Here is an 18013-nt window from a genome sequence, read left to right as displayed (position 1 = left end):
ACGTCCCTGGGTGTTAAGAAAATTTATTATTATTAGGCTAAAATAATTTATATTAGATAAAAAAACAACTAATCTTGTTCTTGAGGGAAAATACAAAGCAAGCTTTGGTAAAATCCAAGTTTGGGGGTGTTCATTTTGGTTAACAATGCATCCCATGGCATTTGGCCTGAGGTACAGAGATGTGAAGATTTTAGTGGGTCATTTGATTATATCACTATGTCAAGATGTTAGTTTTTAGAATTTGAAATAATTTTAAGACTTGCACAGTTGTTGGCAGGAAGTTAGAAATAAAGATAATGAAAGAAAATTAAAATTATTCCTAAAGTAAAATACTCGTGGAGAACACAGTTGCTGGCATTTTGAGGTACACCCTCGGCCTTTCCCGCACATGTGGGCCTGTGCTTCCACAGGCACAGCTCCTGCTTCCACACGTGTGTGGGCTCTGAGCTTCCACCCACATCTGGTCTGGTCATGTGCACCAATTTGTGTCCACAAATCCACTTGTACCCCACCATTTTCTGACTATGCACCGGTCCCTGTACAGCTGGACCCTAAGTGACTCAACAGTACCCCAAAGACAGGCATTTGACAAATAAATTTACTTTGAATTTTTTCACTATTATAACTCTGATCAGTGTCCTGTGTCCCTCTGTCCTTGTCCACTGCCCTAGGATTGATTACTAGTAATCAGCGTCCTAAGCGGAAGAGTATGTGCATGCGGAAGAGTATGTGTTTGATCATGGCTTTTGGTGAATGTTGTCAGATTCCCAGAGACATTGCATCAGTTTATCTCCTCTGGCAAAATACAAGAGGCCATTTCCCCTGCGCTGGCAAGAACACTTACCTCAAGTCTTTCCAGCACGCTTGCTAACAGATGGTATTCTTGTTGCTTAATTTGCTGCTGGTGTGAGTTGCCCTTTCCCCCGTGTTACAGCTATAACTACACCTTTCAGAACCATGTCAACAAAGCAGGTGTTTCTCGAGCCTCCTGGCTTGTTCACATGGTAATGGACATGCCTCGGTTCTTGGCTGGAAGTACACTTCTGAGGGTCGCACAGGCAGGCTGCGGCGTGTGACGCTCCCCATGAGCGTCTCCAAGTGGACGCTGTTGTGAAGTTTGCCCATTTAGCCCTCCCAGCCTTCACTCCAGTGCAGTACTCAGTAACTTGCCTGAGATGCTCAACGCTTGGTTTTGAAATGGGCTTGGTGTTGGATGATTTTGCTCAACTCTAGGTCGGTGTGAGTGTTCTTCGCACAATTAAGGTAGACCAGGCTACGCCCGGTGCTTGGCAGGTGGAGGAATTAATACACTTTCCACCTGCATAATCTCATCTCATCAGTGGGCTTACTGGGACGTAACCCACCTGAGTCAAGGAGCATCTAAACACAGTTATCTAGGAATACATTAGTATACGATAGGTACAGATAATCCCTTGGATAGACGGAATCAGGTGGGTATATGGATGGATTCCTTTGTAGACACACGCATTCTTTATTGTAGTGAGGACTTTTCTTCATGCTCCGTTTGCTCCTGTTTATCTGGAGTAGGCTGGTTCACCAGGTGGCCCCTCAATCAGGGACTGGGCACACCTGTTCCCGGAGGCCTCCCAGGGATAGGGCTCACACCTTTGCTGAGGCTGCCCCACGGAGGACTTTGCGGTTCCACAGCCCACTGTGTGCCCTGCTCCCCTCCTTGAGTCTGTCCTCCTGGCTCCTCGCCCGGTGCTGCCCTGGCTGCAGGGAACTGCCCCTGTTGAGGGCTTCGTTCTTCCAAGAGCAGAGTCTAATCCGGGCCCCGTGCTTTATACGTGTGTTACAGCAAGAAGTGTAATCGGCACGTTCTTCTTGGTGGAACTCCGTGGCTGTAACGTGAAATCGGATGGATAGTGGCCTCCTGCTGAGCACAGGCTTCATCAGAGGGACCTGTGCAAAGTAGGTAGCCTGTGCATGTGGAAGCCAAGGCCCACGTGTGTGCCTTGCCAAGAGACAGGTGGTGACAACAGCAGGTTCCAGGAAACGCCTGTAGGAGGGGGACTTTTCACCCCAACCTCTTGATTAAATAATCCAAATCAGTTCTTCAAAAATTCTCTTCTTTTCCCTCGGTGTTGGCAGTTCCTTCCTCTCTCTCCTCCATAGGCCTGCGTGAGTGTTGCTGGGGTGTGGGGGAGGCCTGTATTGGCCTTTGGTGCATGATTGTGGTGCCAGTGCTGCTGTCATCTGCAAAAGCCACTGGCCTGGTGCCAGGGGAAACATGCGTCTGGGGCAGGCACATGCATAGTTCCCCAAGGTGGCGGCTTAGCCGCGGGGTGGATCTGTACTGAGTCTAGTATGATGGCAGCCTACAGGGTGACCCTTCGTTGACTTCATGTCCATCACCGTGCTTTCAATGACGGTTTGGAGGGCAGCAAGTTCTAGGTCACTCTCTATTAGGTGCCTGGAATGGACCTGTTCTGTTCTGAGGTGTTGGGAGCCACAGGCCTGTGACCGCTGAGCTCATCGGGCATTCCTGGTTCAGTGGGAAGAGGGATTGAAGGAGATGTCTGGGGCAGAATCCAGACTCCCCTCAGTAAGAAACTGGGAGGTGCAGATGAGTTTCTGGTTCAAATGTTGAAGTTGCATGCCAGCTGTTTCCAAAGGTGATCTTTCAGACACCATCCACCCTGTGGCACCCATTTCCAGGTTGTCTCCGAGAGACCACATGGCAGAAAGGTCACTGAGGTGACTGAGAGAAAGAGTCATTCAGTGGGTAGGAATTTTGATAATATATTGTCATCTGGAGCACTTCACACTCTTACGACTGTAACTCTGAAGTTTTGACCCAAAACTCTTAATAAAAACAGCAGCTTATGGGGTGAGTTGGGTTCCTGAGGGAAACCTGTCCTGAGATGGAAGCAGCAAGACGGGATGAGTTCCAGGCTGGGGCTAAGACGGGCCCAGAAAACCCAGTTCAGTTTGTCCACGTTTCCTCGCTGGATGCTGTTATTAATTAAATGACTCTTAGGGCCAGTCTAGAGGGCCCCAGGTCGCCCAGGACTAAGGGCTTCCCAGCCTGGGACTTCCCTTGCTCAAAACATGCCCCAGGCAGTCCAGGACAGGCGGGCCACCCCGCTCCAGGACTGACCGGCTGAACTTGCCCCTGCATCTCTGCTGGATGTTCTGCATGCACCGTTCTAAGCATTTGAATAAAACTGAAATACTAAAGGCAAGCGTGTGGGTTTCTGTGGCTGGGTGCCTAGTGGTCTACATTTGGATTTACCTGAAAACAATTGACAGTCTCCAAGTTCTTTAAAAGCCCTGCTTATCCAGCTTTCCTAGGGAGGGACCTGTGAGCATCTCCTGGCTCTAAGACCCGTTGCTGGGTCACAGGGTAGGGGGGCTGTTCTGGAATCCTTAGATTCCCTTTCTGTGGACTGAAGTATGAGCCGTAGGGAGACCATGATGGAAAAATAGAGGGGATAATGAGAAAGAACTGAGAGCTCGGGGCGTCACAGTCCAGCACAGCCACCTATTCATCTTCTGTGTCAGGGGAGCGGCCGTCGGGGGCACGGCTGGAACTCCTGCCTCAAGAGTCGTGTGCGGTGTGATTCCTAAGTGGACCTGTAAGAATGAGCTCTGCAGCCACAGACGGTGCCCTGTCGGAGAGAGCTCACTGTGTGTCTGGCCCTGACTCCCAGGGCGCCCTGACGAGGACCTGGGTGGCTCTGAGCAGCCCCTGTTCAGCCCACACCTGGCTGGCATGTGTCAGGTGCTAGTTCTTGAAAACAGCTCCTCAGGTGTGTTTCCTGTCCTGCCTGTCGCCCAGGTTGGAAACAGCCGTGGCTTGTCCCTTGTCCCTGACACATAGGCCGCTCCTTCCCTCTGCGCAGGACTGACCTGCCACATGGGCCTTGGGTCCCAGGTGCTGTTGAGCTTTGATTGGGTTTTGCTCCGACTGGTAGAAACAAACTCACACTCTAAACTGCCATTGGAATGTGGCTGTCACTAAGTTCCTGGCTTCTGAATCATGGAAAATTTCATTTCTTCACTGATGTAAAAACAGCAGAAAGATCTGAGATGATTCCTAAGTAGGTGTTCTCAAGACACAGTTCAAGAAAAAGACAGTCCTGCCTTACAGGAGCAGCGCCTCTTGCTGTGCGCGCTGATGGTGATCGCTCTTTATTCACTTCTTCAGCACTGGGGTTGAACCCAGGGATGCTCTACTGCTGAGCTACCTCCTGAGCCCTTTAAAACAGCTTTGGGGTGGTTTCCAGACGAGGTCTTGAAGTTGCCCAAGCTGGCCTTGAACTCCCACCTCAGCCTCTAGGAGCTGGGAGAGTAGGCCTGCAGCACCACGCCCGTGGGTGGTGCCACTTTAGATTCACACGGTCTCAGGTGAAACAAGGCCATCTGCCTGGAGCATGGAGGGCACCCCCCAGCTGCCTCACATGTCACCAGGGCCCTCAGATTCCTCAACATCCTGCCACGGTTTCCCCAGGACACTGAGGCTCCTGCCTGACCCTCCGGGTCACAGACGGGAAGCCCAGCCAGGATCGGCACACAGCTGTGTCACAGGAGTTCCAGCCAGGCCCGCACGGCCGCGCTCCTGCTCTCCCGGCACGGAAGGTGACTAGGTGGCTGTGCTGGGACGCCCAGGTCTGGGTTCTCTCTCATCATCCTCCCCGTTTCTCCTTCGCCACAGCTTCCCCTTTGGGGACGTGGGTGGCTGGGTCCCCTGAGGAGACAGGCCTCCCTTTCCTGAGAAGACCATCGTTGGACGTGTCAGGCCGTGACATGCACCATAGGGCGTGGCGTCTGTCCTGGATTAATAACCGTCTCACCTTGCCACAGTGCCGGACGCTGTCCTTCCTTCCCAGTCCTGCATCTTGCGTTTGCAGCCTGCTACCTGTGGAACAGGTGGGCCTCCACGGCCCCCACTCCACCTGATGGCGCACAAAGGCTGTGTCTGCCCGGGCCTGGTACTTGTTCAGCATGTAGGCGACGTTGCTCAGTACTGAGGGGTCATGTTGCCCTATCTTGGCCACACTGGAGCTTCAGCCATGTGATTCTGCAGTGTCTGCACTCCAAGGTTGCCTGGGCTCCAGACCTCACATCAACAGTCCTGGTTCTGCTTTAAAGATTCTGCTGAGATTCAGATCCATGACCCTCGTATTACACAGCATGCCCCCACCCCCGACCCACCAAGGGTAGATGATGTTGGTGGAGGAGGGAGGAGAAAGTATACACAGAGCATTACACAAATACTACAACGCCTAAAACTGCGCTGAAATCCAAAAAAGAATCATTTCCAGGTAGATTAGGAAATTGTAAAGATATTGAGCAACAAAGGCTGGGAGCTCCAGCAGCAAGTCCACATTTCTCTTCTAGTTTGGCCTTCCTGTTTTAGGCAAATGGCTTTATGAATAATAGGTTGAGTCACAGCTGGTATTTCTGCAAGGTTCTCAGGGTGACCGGAGACGGTCCACAGAAGCAGAAAGAATTTGAAGTTTCTCCCTTTATTGGAACTAAAGGGATAATTCTCATAGACGGGGTCTTTGCCTGGCCTGGGAGAGAAATTCACACATTTGGATCTGACGTGTCCTCCATCCTCCGGCCCCCACCCCCAAATAAAACCAACCCCCATCTGAAGTGACCTGGCCAGTCAGTTTCTCGGGGAGACCTGGGCTCGAGCTGGTGGTGCAGACGTCACCCTGAGGACCTTGATACACAGATGCTGTCTGCCTCAGGTCAGACTTGAGGCTCTGCCTCTTTCCAAGTGCTGTCATTGGTGTCTTGGATGTCCCCCAAAGACCCATGTGTTAAACACTTGGTCCCTAGGTTGTGTGCCTGGGCAGTGGGAGGTGGGACCTGGTGGAGAAGTTGGACTCTGGGGGCATGCCCTGCAGGGGATGTTCCAACCTGGCCCCTCCCGTCTCTCTTGCTCCCTGGCTGCCATGAGGTGAGCAATGCCCTGGGTCGCATGCGCCCACCATGATGTTCTGCCTTACCACAGGCCTCAAGTGGGGCTGAGCTGCCGTAGACTGACATTGTGAGCCAGAGTCCACCTTCCTACTTTACATCGACTATCTCAGGTATGTGTCACAGTGACGGAAAGCTGACTCCACCACGGTGGGATTGCTGCAGCCCCAACAGGTGGTTGATGTGAAGTGTACATTCACGTAGGACCCACTCCCGTGCCTGCAGAGCCCCGGGCACAGCCTCAGTTGTTTTCCACAGAGGAGCGAGTGGAGGTGCGTCCTGCCTCTCCCCCCCCCCGCCCCTGCCTGATCTCCAGCCGTTGCCCCAGCTCCCCTTTAAGCCACTGTGTCTGTGCAGGCTGCGCGTGCGGGACTGGGACCCACAGTTGTGGTTTCAGATCCTGCTGCTGCTCCACCGCCTCCACGGTGGCCTCTGGAACAGCACGTGGAGCTCTGGGACTCGGGTGGACAGGCATGTCACCAAGTTTATCAAGGCCATTTATTCCATGATTGTTTTGCCGGCTCTTTTCCTGCCATCCAACGTCTTGCCTTCTCCTCCTTTCTTTCCTGGGAATTCATCCAGGAGGACTCCAGAGCTCACACTTGCAGAGGCGGTCTCCCGACTTTCTTGCCCTCTGCCCTTCCTGCTCAGTCCAGCTGGCACGGCCCCCTGCTGTGGACATTTTCCATCAACAGCCATCAGCGGTTATTCATTTTCCTCTTTATTTCTTCCCATGTGTCCATGGTGGAGAAGATGACCAGGCCTGACCTGCTCCTGCCCCACCTACCTCTCAGGAGTCCCCTCTCGCCCTTCCTCCAGCTCTCGGCTTCTCCCGACTCCAGCAGCTGCCGAGTCCTCGGGCCTCAGGTCTTCACAAACGCCGTTGTCCCTGCTGGGAACGCCCCTTCCTGCTCTGCTCCTTGACAGACAGATGCCGGCTCATCTTTCCAATCCAGTCTTAAGTGCCCCGCCTGAGAACTGCCCTCCACCTTCTGTGGACCTGCCAGCTGGGCCTTCACCTTGTTCCCTGGGGACATTTCTTCCTGTTCTCTTGGCATTTCTCAAGGCCCAAGATTGGGAGCTCCTGGAGAATAGAGTACCTTGTAGATTCTGTCACTAGTGCATCCCTGGGACTGGACAGATGCATGGGTTAAAAGATAATTAGTGGGCAGACGGATTGATGGATGAGTAGGTAGGGGGTGGGCAGGTGGATGAGTAGGTGGGTGGGTGGACGGATGAGTGGATGGATGAGTGAATGAGTAGATGGATGGGTGATGGGTAGATGGATGGATAGATGGGTGGATGCATAGATGGACAGGTGGATGGATGGATGAGGAGGATGCAGTTAACCCACATGCTTGGCCTGTTCTCCAGTTTTTAGGCCTAAAGTCCCTGAAGCCATGAGAAAGGAATGGAGCCTGTGGGGCTTAAAAGTCATAGAAAAATGTCACAGCCATATAGGAGCTTCATTTGCTGTGGTTGAAGAAGGGATTTGTGGTGGGAGAGGAGCTGGTGGGAATTTTCGTGTTACTTTTTAATTGTAAAATACATATAACAAAATTTGCCATCTTAATCATTTTCTAAATGTCCAGTTGAGTGTTGAGTATACCCCTAATCTCCAGATCTGGTTCATGCTGCAAAACTGAAACGCCATACCCAGTGCACACTGATTCCCACCCCCTCCTCTCAGCCGCAGTCTGCTCTCTGTCCCTCTGCATTTGACTGCCCTGGGATGTATATAAATAGAGTCACACAGTAGTTCTCTTGGTGACTGGCGGTCTCACTTGGCATAATGTCCTCAGGGTTCAATCCATGTTGTGGCCGGTCAGGGTTTTCTCCTTTTTTCAGGGCTGAATACATCCTGTTGAATGGGTAGATCACATTTGTGGTCCATTCACCCACAGGATGCCAGCCATGTTGCTTCTCCCTCTTGGTGTTTTGTTTTCTTTTGTGGGGAGGGGTACTGGGGATTGAATCCACCGCCACTGTACCACTGAGCCACATCCCCAGTCCTATTTTGTGTTTTATTTAGAGTCAGGGCCTCACTGAGTTGCTTAGCACCTCGCCTTTAGCTGAGGCTGGCTTGGAACTTGCCATCCTCCCGACTCGGCCTCCCGCTGGGATGATAGGCGTGCTCCACCGCTCCCGGGGCTTCTCCTTCTTGGTTACTGGGAGTAGTGCTGTGGATGTGCGTGGCTGTGTGTGCTCAGATGCCTCTTGGGAGCTTGAGTCCTAATAGACACACTGTGGGAGGACTATAGGGGACAGCTGGGTTTTAAAGCCACCCAGCTTTACCAGGTCACCGGTTGAGAGGAACCACTGGGACGTTTGCTGGACCCAGCCATGAATATAGTGAATTGTGGGGTTCAGTAACCAAGCGATGACCAGGAATCCATATGGCCTAAAAACGACCTCCCAACAACCCTGTGGCCACATGGGATCCCCCAACCCAAACACTTCCTGCCTGGGCTTTGGCTGACCTAGGAAATATTTGTGTCATTCATCTAACTTGATTGGGAGAATATGTAACTCTTTTCCCTCATGTGTCAGTATTTCCCAGGCTGTGAAATGATACTGCCCTGATAGCAAAAATATTTTCAGGAAAACATCTGTAATTTTTTTTCTTCTCATTTATTACTGGGGATTGCACCTAGGGGTACTTAACCACCGAGCCATATCCCCGGCCCATTTTTACTTTTTTTTTTTTTTTTTTTCTAATTTAGAGACAGAGTCTCATTAAGTTACTTAGGGCCTCACTAAGTTTCTGAGGCTGGCTTTGAACTAGAAATCCTCCTGCCTCGGCCTCCTGAGCTGCTGGGATCACAGGTGTGTGCCTGCCCCCCCCCCCCACCTCAGCAATATCTGTAGAAGCAGCTACGGAAGAGCTCCATCCTGTTGCGCACACACACCACAAGTCAGATCCCTGATCACATTCTTGTTTTTGCCTAAGGAATTCCTTGTTAATTTTACATAGTCCCCAGAGTTCAGAAAGTGTTTGGGATTTTAAGAAATGGCCAAAGGGCAGCCGCACTGTTGCAGACGTCTTGATGTTCGTAGAGAGCGTAAGGAGGGCAAGACTGGACAGAATGTCGGATCCCTGTCACAGTTAAACCACGCAACGACCAGACCCTGCCCAGCTATGTCCTGGGGTGAAACACTCTGCCTTCTTGCTTTTTGAAGGAAGGTGAGGAAATAGGGCATATGTGTGGATAAGCAGGTTTCTGTAAATATACTGCAGATTCGGCAGCCTGGCTGGGGACGGAAGCTGCAAGCTTCCAGTGGAGTCCTGAGACAGTCCTGTCACCGTCAGCGTGATGTGTCACATAGTGCCGGCCATCCTTTGTACCCAATTTGTACTATTTTGTTTTCCATTTTCAGCCTTTTTAGTGTTACAAATTGTGGCCAGAGAGTCTTGCAAAAGGTAAATAAATCAAAACCTTCTGTTTTCCTCTGTGACAGTGAGTCACCACCAAGGGCCCTGCGGGAGAGGGTGGCCGTGGGGGGTAGCAAGGAAATGTTCTTTCACTTCTCCTAAGAAATTGAATTTCATTATTGTATTTTATAAATATTTTCTTCTATGGCTCATAACCTGATTGCCGGCTTGTTGCTGGGGTCTCGCGAGGTAGGAGGGGTGGAGCTGGAGAGGCCTGCTCCTTCTCAGGTGTGCCTGTGGCCCCAAATGGAAACCAATCAAGGTGCGATTTATGTTCATTAAGTGCTTGTCAAAACTGAAAAATTTTCTAATCAACAGCAATCTAGCTGCAGCCCCCTCGATGGCTGGGAGGGCCGCCTCTGCTTGGGCTATTTGCCTGTTACAACTCTAGGCTAAGAATCCGCTGATGATTACATTAGGCTAAGCTGCGAAGTAAATGAACCATGTCTTATTTAGGTGCCACTAGCTTCAGAGTAGTCCTGCCCCGCAGGGCACTTGATAGCGTTTTATGGCTTTAAAATTAGTGTAGCTTCCCATTTGCTGCAGGGTGCTGCATGTTATGCCTTTGAACTCAATAAGCAAAGGCAAGGGGCCTTTTGTTTTTCCCCCTTAGTTTTTTCCCTTGCATTTTAGCAATTTTGTTTTGCATCTTTTCCAGACGGCATTTTGCAATAAAAATGTCTGACTACTATACACATGCCTCCCCCACAAAAAAAAAAAAAAAAAAGAAAGAAAAAAAAAGGAAGGGGAAAAAAAAGTAGGGAATGTCACGTGTTTGCAGGGGAAGGTTTTTTAACCCCCCATGCTACCGAGTGAAGAGTCACTTTGAAAGTCACCCCCAGTGGCTTGCCAGGTCAGAGTTGCTACCTGCAGTTGGGAATAACATCTTCAGCCAAGAAATAGCCACCCAAGTCAGAGGGGAAATGTTTCAGTATTTTCATCAGATGAGTAGTGAGGGCTAACACTTATTGAGGACGTGGGCACTGTTTTAAACACTTGGTGTACTGTCTCACTCAGTCTCACAACAATCCCATGAGGCAGGAACTGTTTATAAAGACGAGCCTCGGGGAGACAGAATGGTGGAAGACATGTCCCTGGCGAGCCCCTGAGGAGGAAGTGGAGCTAGGGCTGGGCACCTGGCCCAGACCAGAGGCCGGGCCCTGACCAGGATGCACCCAGCAGAGCCGCAGAAGATGATCTCAGTTACGAAGTCAGAAGGTTGTGGTCACTGGTGGTGTGATGTAAGGTGCCGTGAAGCTCCACTGGGGAGACGGTGGCTCCTGGGAAAGCCGTGCCCAGAAGCACATAGGAGGAGGTGACCCCAAAATAGGGTAGGTGGACTTTGTAAAGTCACAGGCACTTTAACATTTGTGATGGGCTAAGGCTGAAGTGGGAGTTTTTCAGGCTCTGTCATCTTCCAAGTTCGTAGTTTGTTTCAGTGCTAAATATTCCAGCAAATGAATCCCAAGAAACCTGAAGTTTTCAAGACACTCAGCCTGACCTAATATCCATCATGATGCATGTTTCTGTGTAACTCAGTCACCAAGGTAGGCCAAGGGTCCAGCCACTTCAGGCTGCAGGTAAATACCGAAACCCAGGGCTAGCAAAGGGGCAGGGGCCGCTCCTGGAAGTTTGCCGAGCTGGAGTGACTCGTGCCTGCCGTACTGAAGGCCGCCGGCCTCGCACCCGATGCAGTTAGGCTGTTGGAGCACGCATGGGTTACAGCTGGGTCATATTCAATTTAACCCCAAATGAGAAAACCTTTCTTGCGGTGTGACGCCGCTGGAGCAGGTCAGTCATGACAGATACGGTCGAGGAGCAGAAGGTATATCCACCATTCAGCTTGGGATTTTCTGCTATTTTGATTTATATTATAATAACCTGTCCCCCTGGACAGACGCTGGCTGGGCACCAGCAGCCCACGAATGCAGAAGTCTGCCCCAGCCACGGTGGGGAGCCCGCTGTGACACAGGACACTTGCACCGTGGAGCCCCACGACGGCTCGCCTCTCACCACGCATGACATCGTTGCTCAGACTCGGTGAAGCACTTAAACTAAGAATCAAGTCTCCCCACGGCTGCCTCTGCCTCAGTCACGGGCACGAGACGTCTGCTGGGCCAGGAGCCTTCCCCCTGCACGGCCACGGGTCGCGCCCACTGGCACTTTGGAGCCTTGGTCTTCACCAGGGCAGTTTTGAAACAGAAGCACTGGAATCCTGTTGGCTGTCTTGGGAAACAAAATTATTTCTCATAGAATTTTGTCACTTTGAAGCCACCTCCTACCTGGCTATTGTGGCCAGGATCCTTTGGAGAGAAGGAGAAATTGTCTTTTTTGAGTTATGTGATCTGAAAGGATGTGGCCAGAAGATTCTTCCCAGTTTTACAGTATTTTCATGGTATTTTTAGGAGTGTGACTATGTATGAGGCCATTGTTTATTATTCATACGTGTGGGACTGAGCATTTGCTTGATCTTTTTGAATGGATGGCACTATATATGTCTTTATGGATTAGTCTCCTTTGAAAATCATGTTAAATGGAGTTTGAGAGCAGCAGGGCCTCTAACAATGGCTTCTCTTACATAGGTTTTTTCCTTTTTTTTTTTTTCCCCAGAAGTAAGACTTTAAAAATAGAACTTAATGAACTACTGCCTCCTTTCAGAACCCGGACATTCATGAAGTGCAGTGAAAACAGGGAGAATCGAGTCACTTTTTCTCCTCCAGGAAAAGACGGGGAAATGTGGAACGCTTGTCCACCATCTGCAGTGTCCAGCTTGGTGCTCTTACCTGGTCACACAGAGCACCCAAGGTTCCACCCGTGTAGACTTGCTGTCCTTAGACAGCTTAGGCTGGGAGCTGGGTTCTCTGCGTCAGTCCCTTGCATTGTGCTGCTTTGGTCCCGTGTGTGAAGCACGTCTGTACTCACACAGATAGGTGGTAGGAACGGGGAAAGTGTTCTGACAGACCTGAGCTTCACGGCTCACAGTGTCTTAACACCAGGTCCACGGCCTGGGATCTGAAACCTCATCCCTAACTCTTCCTTCCATCTTTCTTGGTCGTATCCACACACGGGATGCCTCTCATAGGTCATTTCCAACAAAATGATTCTTTCAAAATGAAATGTGCGTATTTACAAATGTCGACACTTTTCATCCTTTAATATCCAAACAGAATATTCATCCATTTCCCCACCAATGCTGTCAGGAATGTTGGAAGGTGTCGAGCTCCTTCTGAGAGATACAAGTTTTTACATTCTCATGTTTTGCCAGAGAGTTCAGGTTTCATCCTTGGCCACTCGCACTGTCATCCGTTTTCTGTGAAAGGCTCAGTTGGTTAGTTTTTAAAGAAAAAATCTACCAGATACCGAGACTGGATCACTGTAGTTAGTCTATGTGTGGCAAAGTTGTTCTTTCAGGTTAAAATTTTGTTCCACCAAAAAAAGTGGCTAGTTCAGCTGGCACCTCGGAAGGACTGCAGTGTGCCTCCCTGGGAGGCACCCACCAGCGTTCAGTCCCCGCAGGTCTTCACACACACCTCCTGGGCCCGCACTCGGGAGACCAAGGACACATGTGCTCTGGGGCTGAAATCTTGAAAATAAGGAGTAGCTGCTTTGGGTTTATTATTAGGGACATTTTTAAGTGAGAGTATTTGTCCTTAGCAGGACAGCGAATAATACTCTCATGCCTACTAGCGCCCTGTGGGACCACTGCCTGGTTCACACTCAGGCACCGGACTCTTACCCCATCCCTTCTGCACCATCAAAGCAGATTTCTAAGCAGTATGGAGATTCCTTAGAAAACTCAATGGAACCCCCATTTGACCCAGTTATCCCACTCCTAGGTTTATACCCAAAGACTTATAATCAGCATATTACAGTGGCACAGCCACATCAATGTTTATAGCAGCCCAATTCACCATAGCTGAACTATGGAACTAGCCTAAGTATCCTACAACAGATGAATGGATAAAGAAATTGTGGTACATATACACAATGGAATATTATTCAGCCTTAAAGAAGAATAAAATTATGGCATTTGCTGGTAAATGGATGGAACTGGAGAATATTATACTAAGCAAAATAAGCCAAACCCAAAGAACCAAAAGCCAAATGTTTGATATTGAAGATGCTGATTCACAAGGAGGGGGGATCTACTTTGGATCAGACAGAGGGGTCTGAAGTGAGGGGAGGTGGCTTGGGGTTGGAATAGTAGTAGAGGGAATCCGACATTAATTATTACCCTACGTGCATATGTGATTGCATAAACCACGTATAACCAGAACAATGAGAGTTATGCTCCATTTATGTAAGATATGTCAAAATATATTCTACTGTCATGTATAACTAATTAGAACAAATAAACCAGATTTCTACACAGTGATACAAAGGCAATAATGCCTTAGGATTATTTTGAAAATTGCAGTGAATTCCTGATAGACTGTCAGGGCTCATATAATAAGGATTACTAAGCTAAATTAAGGAAAAACTCAGTTGGTTATGTTAAAAAAAAATAAATTTCAGTATGCCTGAAGAGTTACCTAACTTAAAGTATCATATATCATTATAAAATATTAATTTCAGATGGGTCCAGTAGTGCACATCTGTAATCCCAGCCACTGGGGAGGAGGATCACAAGTTCAAAGCCAGTTTCAGTAACTTAATGAGACCTTCAGCAACTTAGTGAGACCCTGTCTCAAAATAAAAACTGAGAAGGGCTAGGGACTCGGTGATAAAGTGCCCCTGGATTCAATTTCCAATACCAAAAAAAAAAAAAAAAAGACTAAATTTATGAATACATGTATCATTAGAAACTAGAATATGTTGGGAAAACTTGACTGGAACCAAAATTTGCTTTATTTTGTCCATTATCATTTAATTATAAGAGTCTTAATTCTTTAAAAAAGCAGAGATAAAATGGAGTGTGTTGATTACATTATCTGTATTTAAAGCAAGTAGAATTTGAGCTGTCAGATTTTCAAAGCCTTGTGCATTTTTCTGAAGGTCTGGTTTTGAGATGCCAGGCAGATGGTTTATGCATTTCAGTTTAGCTTCAAGATCTTGCTAACTGCTTTTGGTACCTCTATGAATACATCAGCAAACCATCCTTCTCCAGACAGCCAAAGGTAACCTCCGGATTTGAGGCAGTGAGAATCAATATACTAAGATATTTTTAGGGACTATTGATGGATTGCTGTGTTTTGAGCTTAACTCAAGTGCCAGATGCCCCAGAGCTGACGAAGATGAACTCCCCATTTACTGAGAACTGAATAGGCCATCACGCACGGAGGGCTGCAGGACCGCCGGTGGTGGTGTGTGGTTGGGGAGAGTCTCCTGTGTCTTTCTGGTGGTCTCGTTACCGAATGTCGATGAGGACTTTGCACCGCTCCGCGCGCTGAGGCACCCGTGTCCCAGTGGATGACCTCCCAGTCCTGGGAACACGTAACTGCGAATTTTTAGGACAACACTGTACAGAAGCGAATCAATTAATTCTCCGTATCAGGAGTGATCTGGTACACGGAGGCGCTAATGGCCCCACATCCTTCTCCTATGGCAGCTCCACAGAAGGCGGGAGCCGCGTTAAGCTGTGCTTCTGTCAGCAAGCTGAAAGCTCCGGGTCTCTGACATGGCTCTCAATTGCTAGCAGGTTTCTCTCATTGCACCTCATTTGCATCTGGGACATCAATTAGCATGTTTGTTGAGGCTAATTGAATGAAACTCAATCATAGCTCTTAATTGCTTGACTATGTGAAAAGAAATCACATTAATGCAGCTAATTAAGTGTACGGCAATAGATGCAACATAATTAGGAGCGAAATGTAAAAAACAAGGGATGGCAAAGGTGCGGGGGCAGGGTGCAGGGGACGGCAGGCACCGTTACGGAGCTGTTGGCACGCTCAGAACGGGTCCCTTTGCTCAGGCGCTTGCTTGGAAAAAATAATCCACATGATGAGCATGGACAACTTGAGAAGAAAAATGCAAATAGGTTTGCAATTACTACTTTTTCAAGCTGTTGAGGGGCAGGAGATGGCACCTCTGGGGGGCCTGGCTCTTGAGTGGGCCCCAGGGACTTGTTAAGTGCTGTTTAAAAGTACTTGGCTTTGAATTACCCTCATGCCTTGTTAAAGGGATCTTTCCCCTTTTATCTTCGATCAGCATTTTCTACAAGGAACAGGGTTAGTTGCACAGGGTAGTATCTGCGACATTTGCATATCAAAATCCAGCTCTATTTTACCCAGCGAGTTCCCTACCCCAGACCTAGGAAGGCACTCTGTGTCCTGCCTCTGAGGATACAACATTGTTTAGTGGCTGCAGCTCCTGTTGCTCAAGGGCCACGCTGGGGAAAGATGAAAAGGGTGAATTCTTTCCAAAGTAGAAAACCGAGTGCGCTTTCCCTTGGGAGAATCTAGAAGCCACAGACCCCTGTGCCCTCGCATTCCCACTGTTTACGAAGCACCAGCTTGGAGGCCTTCGGGGGAGTTGTACCTTGTAAACACTTAGCATTTTTTTTAGTGGCTTGAAGTAAAGTAGTTGTCAAATTGATATTCTGATAGTCTAGAGCCAGTCCGTCTGAAGTTTCAGCGCCTAACTCAGGCGAGAACACAGACCCTAGCCCATGCTGAGCTGAAGATAAATGTCTTCCCTTGCCACGTTCAAATCCAGAGAGCAGACACACTGTACATTTCTATAATAATTTTAAATAAAATATCCTGGTTATTGTATGTTAAAACATGCCTATTAAAAGAGCCCACGCTGAGGCTTAGTCACTCTCTGATTAGCCTCATTTTAGAGCTCATAAGCAATAAATGCTCAATTACACTCCTGTTATTGTATTTTAATTTGTTAAGAATTGGCATTAAAGGAGAAAGTTATAGCAAGTTGATATTTTTAAAGGAGTAACTATGCAAGAAGGAATTCCATTATTTACAAGCATTAACTTTGGTTTTGAAACTTGGAGTTGCGTATTTGGGGCGGATGTTAAAGGAAGTCAGTTAAGATGTATGGGAACAACCATTCTTTTAAATGACCTGCGCCAACCAAGGCTCACCCTCTCCACCGGCGGGCGTTTCCTTGGCCCTCCTCCACGCTGAGCTCTGTCAGCATTTCTGAGCCCCTGCATTTCTCCCAGCCTTCGTTGGCTGTCAATCTGATTGAACAATAACAACATTTTCCCCCGTCTTTCCACATCCTTTCCTAACCACATCTTTTCTCATAGTCAATTACATTCGGGGGAGTCTGGCTTCTTGTCTTTGATGTGGGTCTTCTCTCAGTGGCTTGTGATTCCCAGCCTGGAGACAACCTTCTGCTTTCCCTCCTCCACCTCCCCTCTCCAGGGGGGCAGTTGTGGACCCCTGCTGGCCTGCCCTGAGGACGTCAGGTGGCCCCTGCCTCCGCTGTTTGCCCCACCTGGGCTGGTGTCAGAGGTGTGCACTCCAGCACCTTCTCTGGGTATCTGACCCTCTGCTGAGGAAGGCCCGGCCGCACTGGGGACAGCTTTTGACCCCTCCCCATGGTCTGCAGTCACGTTGGTCCTCCTGGTCCTGGCCTCAGTTTTGGAGCTTGTGTCCTGGACTGAGAGTCGGCCGTCTGTGGTCTGTCTGCGGGAAGTCGCCAGGGCCCTGCAGGTCTGCTACCCGAGCACCTGCAGAATTCTGTACCTCCCCTCTGAGCCTCTCCCCTCACTCATGGGGTTCCCACCCTCCTCCTCGGGGAACCCACCACCTTTTCCTGGAGTCTGTTTTGTTCCCCCTCAATTGCAGAACGGTCTGCACTGGTGACTCCCCAGCCACCCCTCCCGCTCGCTGTTGGGTGGTGAGAGGGCAGCTCTGCTCACCTGCGTCCTGGACCCATGCTTACCTGCCTGTCCCCAGGCTGGAATCTTGGCCTCTTGGTCACTGTCACACCATCCCTCCAGTGAGCAAGCTTCCTGCATGTCGACAAATCAGGCTCCTCCACCCCTCCACCTGCTGACCATGGACATCATTCTGCAGCTGAGGTGGAAGTCACTGGCCCCTTTCCCTGGAGCCAAGGAGCCTTCTCTTGGCCCCTGCCTTGATCGGTGTCCCCCTGTCTACCTGACTCCCCTGGACTGGCGGAGGCCTCCTCCCCGGTGCTCTGCTGCTGTCTGGTTTTCTTCCACGTGGGTCAACCTCGTGTGGGAAGCCATGGCCATCAGCTCACTTTCCCAGCCAGACTCAGGATTGTCTGGCAGTTCTAAAGTTACACTCACCTGACCTTAGTCACAGATAATGAACACGAATCTAAGAGGAATCCTCCAAGAATCTGCCAGAGAAAGATGTTTACTCCTTCTTCCGGCTTAGTCTCGAAACACTTGAAGTATCACTTACCTAAGGGCGACTTAGTCTGTGTCGTCCCATAATGCGTGATTCAGTTAATGTGTCCAGAGGGCTTGAAATATTCTGTCCACCAGGAAGCTCAGCTCATTCCCATATCAAAAATAATAATGATAATAGTGCCTCGTTGACAATAGTGAACCCTGATTCACCAACAGACCCTCCACCCTGCCTCTTGGTTGCGGCTTTAGTCAGCTTTCCCTTACTCTCACAAAGTACACCTGAGATAGTCGACTTACAAGAAGAGAAGGTCATTCTGGCTCAGGGTTTCAGGGCGTGG

At 49.4% G+C, this 18013-nt stretch overlaps 1 protein-coding gene across 7 annotated transcripts in view; it reads left to right on the top strand.

The window, feature by feature from the left end:
* Agap1 (ArfGAP with GTPase domain, ankyrin repeat and PH domain 1) overlaps positions 1-18013 on the top strand; it is a 492018-nt gene that overhangs the window by 301251 nt on the left and 172754 nt on the right. The gene's annotated exons all lie outside the window — the stretch shown is intronic.

This window comes from Callospermophilus lateralis, chromosome 9 (genome assembly GCF_048772815.1).
Source record: "Callospermophilus lateralis isolate mCalLat2 chromosome 9, mCalLat2.hap1, whole genome shotgun sequence".
In the NCBI taxonomy this organism is placed as follows: domain Eukaryota; kingdom Metazoa; phylum Chordata; class Mammalia; order Rodentia; family Sciuridae; genus Callospermophilus; species Callospermophilus lateralis.
The sequence above is the reverse complement of the archived record's forward strand: the minus strand, read 5'-3'. Positions and strand labels throughout refer to the sequence as shown.